The following is a 4946-nucleotide window of genomic DNA, read 5'->3' as shown; positions in this document are numbered from 1 at the left end:
CAGAAAACAGAACTACTTCCGTGAGTACAGACGTAGTTCAATTCCTGTATTCACTAACGCGGGTGGACCCGAGGAAGCTGAGTATTGGTTCGATTCGGTGTCTAAGCATCTAAGTACCATGGGAGTACCGAATGAGTATTGGGTGGAGTTCGCAGCTTTTAAGTTTGAAGGTCCTGCAGGTGCATGGTGGAAGCATATCCAACGAATGTAAGATGTAGAGGGGATGGCTTGGGAACAATTCGAAGCGCTCTTTAATGAGCAATTCTTTCCTCCAAGTTATCGAGATGAAAAGGCCATGGAGTTCATGGGCCTACAGCAGGGAGACATGACAGTGCGAGAATATGAAGCTAAGTTCAATGGACTGTCCCGTTTTGCTCCTTCCTTGATTGAACCGGAGCGCATGAAGTGCTTAAAGTTCGAGAAAGGTCTTAAGGGTGTGATCCGGAAATCAGTGGTAGCTTTAAGGCATCGAGTCTACAGTGACCTGGTTGCAGCAGCCATCTCTGTTGAACAAGAGCACATCGCCTTCCTCCAAGATCGAGCAACTTCAGGAAAAACTTCAGGAGGACCTCAAAGGAATAACAGAAAAGGCCGTGATCAAGGGCAAGGTAGTGGGGGAGTGCCTAGTGGTAGCAGTGGCTCTTCGGGAAGTGGGAAGAGTGGACCCTATAGCTTCAAATGCCACCATTGTGGGGAGCTAGGGCATATCAAGAGGAATTGTCCTATCAGAGGCCAACAGGTGAACCAACAGGCCCAGCAATCGCCGCAGAATCAAAGGGGCATTGCTCCTAGTCAAGACAGACTTCCACAGTTCACGCCTTTTTATCAGCCCCAGTTTCCTGCACAGATGTCAATTCCTCCTGCACCGATCTTCCGTCCGCCGAACTACTCTTATTTCTGGCCACAGGCTTCCGTATCTGTACAGTCTACCGCACCGCAGCAACAGTATAGGCCTGGAAACCAGAGGCCTAACAACAACGAAAGAGGAAAAGGGAAAGCACCGGGGCAGATGCATACCATGGCCGGGGGAAGTTCTGGAGCTCATGCCGGAAACCCAGTCGTCGAGGGTATGGTACCTATCTCTCACTCTTTTGCACGAGTTTTGTTCGACACTGGTGCTACGCACTCTTTTGTTTCCACTTCTTTTGTGAAAATTTTGGGTTTGAAACCCGATGACTTAGAGATCCCAATGTCCATAAACTCTCCACTGGGATGTGTGGAGGTGACTAGCATATGTAGGTCGTGTGTGATCACGATTGGAAATGAGAAGTTAAGGGCAGATTTGATAATCCTTCCCATGAATCAATTTGATGTAGTGCTTGGAATGGATTGGTTGTCAAGATATGGGGCGATTGTTGATTGCCACCGTATGAGAGTTACCTTGACTACCGGTTCTGGCACGATAGTAACGTATCAGGGAGGTGTTAACCCGGTTACTGAAGAGCGACTACTGAGGCATAGTGTCGGAGGACGACGGAATTTAACTTGTTTCTCATTCCTTTCGGCATTAGAGGGTGAATCCGGTATCGTCGAGGAGAATGTTGAGGTCCCCGTGGTCGATGAATATGCGGATGTATTCCCTAATGAGTTGCCTGGTTTACTGCCTGATCGAGAGATCGAGTTTTGTATCGACTTACTTCCGGAGACGGCTCTGATTTCTATTCCTCTATATCGAATGGCGCCTGCGGAGATGAAAGAGCTAAGGAAACAGCTCGGAGAGTTGGCAGAAAAGGGATTCATTAGAAACAGTACATCCCCGTGGGGTGCACCTGTCTTGTTTGCGAAAAAGCACGACGGATCCCTTCGGTTGTGCATAGACTACCGACAGTTGAATAGGGTTACCGTGAAGAACAAGTACCCATTACCGAGGATCGATGAGTTGTTCGATCAACTAGGAGGATCACGGTATTACTCAAAAATCGACTTGAGATCCAGATATCATCAGTTGAAGATTAGGGAAGATGATATTCCAAAAATAGCTTTCAGGACTCGCTATGGGCATTATGAGTTCTTAGTAATGCCTTTTGGATTGACAAATGCTCCCGCCGCTTTTATGGATTTGATGAATCGAGTCTTCCGCCCATATTTAGACCAGTTTGTGATAGTCTTTATTGATGACATCCTGGTTTATTCAAAGACTTGGGAAGAGCATGAGCAACATTTGAGGATCGTTCTCCAGACTCTTCGAGAGCACCAACTTTATGCAAAGAAAGAGAAATGTGATTTCTGGTTGACAGAAGTCCAGTTCCTTGGACATGTTATATCTGGATAACGAATTTCAGTGGATCCCGCAAAGATTGAAATGGTGCTACAATGGGAACGACCGAAGAACGTTGCCGAAATTCGAAGCTTCCTAGGACTTGCGGGGTATTATCGACGATTTGTAAAGGATTTATCGAGTATTACAGCTCCAATGACTCGATTGACTAAAAAGGAAGTCAGGTTTGAGTGGGATGCCGATTGTGAACATGCATTCCAAGAACTGAGGACTAGACTAACCAGTGCGCCGATTCTGACGATTCCTAATAGCGATGAGCCGTACGAGGTGTATTCCGATGCATCGAGACGAGGACTCGGGTGTGTTCTGATGCAAAATGGACATGTTGTGGCCTATGCATCTCATCAACTGAAGCCACATGAATAGAACTACCCCACGCATGATCTAGAGTTAGCAGCAGTGATTTTTGCTCTCAAGATATGGAGATGCTACCTCTATGGAGTAAAATTTTAGATCTTCGCCGATCATAAGAGTTTGAAGTATCTGTTCACCCAGAAGGACTTAAATCTGAGACAAAGAAGATGGATGGAATACATGGAGGATTATGACTTCACCTTGCAGTATCATCCTGGAAAAGCCAACGTGGTAGCGGACGCTCTCAGTAGAAAGACTCCAGGAATCCTAGCATCTTTGGTATTGGAAGATTAGAAACGGAGTGAAATTGTAGGTAATTATGATCTTTAGTATTATGAGGATCCTAACCAAGCTATGGTGTACAACTTAGTTTCAACGCCAATTCTTATACAACAAGTCAAGCAAAACCAATGGCAGGATTCGCATCTTCAAAATTATGATCTTTAGTATTATGAGGATCCTAACCAAGCTATGGTGTACAACTTAGTTTCAACGCCAATTCTTATACAACAAGTCAAGCAAAACCAATGGCAGGATTCGCATCTTCAAAGAATTTGGACTCGAGTTCAGAATGGAGAAAAACTGGACGATTGGAATATTCGGGAAGATGGAACGCTCTACTTCAAGAATCGCCTTGCCGTCCCTCAAGTGGATGAGATAAAGAAGATGATCCTTCATGAGGCTCACAAATCGAGGTTTGCTATTCACCCTGGGAGTACCAAGATGTATCAAGACCTCAAAAGACAATATTGGTGGAGAGGTATGAAGAAGGATGTCCGCCAATATGTGTCAGAATGTGCGACTTGCCTTCGAGTCAAGGCTGAACATCAGAAACCTGCTGGAGAACTACAGCCTCTTCCTGTTCCTGGATGGAAATGGGAACACATTACAATGGATTTTCTGATGGGATTGCCAAGGACTGAACATCGGCATGATGCCATATGGGTCGTTGTGCATAGATTAACGAAGTCCGCGCATTTCATTCCCTTTCGTGCGACTTATTCCAGAAAAGTCCTAGCAGAGTTGTATCTGGAGCACGTTGTCAGACTTCATGGAGTCCCGTTGTCTATCACATCAGATCGTGACACTCGTTTCAATGCTAGATATTGGAGAAGTTTCCAAGAAGCCATGGGAACCGAACTGAATTTCAGCACCGCATTTCATCCTCAGACCGACGGACAATCTGAGAGAGTTATTCAAATTTTGGAGGACATGCTTCGCGCTTGCATTTTAGATTTTGGTGGAAGCTGGAAGAAGTATCTTCATTTAGCTGAGTTCGCTTACAACAACAGTTATCAGAGTAGCATTGGGATGGCCCCATTTGAAGCGTTGTATGGCAGACCTTGTAGATCACCAGTTTGTTGGCTTGAGTCAAAAGATCGACTGACCCTTGGACCGGATGTTATCCAGGAGAATAATGAAAAGATAGCCGTGGTTCGGGAACGACTGTTAACGGCTCAAAGTCGTCAGAAGAGTTATGCTGACAGGAGGCGTAGACCCTTAGAGTTCTTAGAGGGTGATTTTGTCTTGTTAAGAGTCTCACCGCGCAAAGGGGTTACTCGTTTTGGTGTGAAAGGGAAACTCGCACCGAGGTACATCGGGCCATTTCAGATCACACAACGAGTCGGTGTCGTTGCTTACCGCCTTGATCTCCCTCCGGAATTGTCTCACGTACACAATGTGTTCCATGTTTCAATGCTTCGAAAGTGTCAACCTAATCCAGAAACCATTGTGCAATGGTACGACGTGCCGATCCAGTATGACACGACTTACGAGGAAGTGCCCATCCAGATTCTTGACCGGAAGATGAAAAGCCTACGCCAACGTGAGATACCGTTAGTGAAGGTGTTGTGGCAACACCATGGCGTTGAAGAAGCAACGTGGGAATTGGAAACGACGATGCAGGAACGATATCCGTATCTGTTCATATCGTGAGGTAAATTTCAATTTCAGGGACGAAATTTCTTAAGGGGGGTAGAATGTAACGCCCTTTAGAATTAAACATGTTTAATTATGCTAAACTGTGGATTATTAGTGTGTCTAATTTGATTTTCATAATTAATTAAGGGACTTTAAGTCATTTTCAATATTTATAATTACACCCCAAAGATTTTTGGAAAACACACTTAAATTTAATACATTTTCCCTTTTTCCATTTTTCTTTTTCTTTTTCCTTTTCTTTTCTTTTTCTTTTTCTTTTTTTTTCTTTTCTTTTCCCCCCCATTCCCTTCCCGTGCGCCCAGCCCCCCCTCTCTCTCTTTCTTTCCTTTTCTTTTTTCTTTTTCTTCCTTCTCTGGTTCTCCCACGCACAGCC

Source organism: Morus notabilis, unplaced genomic scaffold (assembly GCF_000414095.1).
Source record: "Morus notabilis unplaced genomic scaffold, ASM41409v2 Scaffold973, whole genome shotgun sequence".
NCBI lineage: Eukaryota > Viridiplantae > Streptophyta > Magnoliopsida > Rosales > Moraceae > Morus > Morus notabilis.
The sequence above is the reverse complement of the archived record's forward strand: the minus strand, read 5'-3'. Positions refer to the sequence as shown.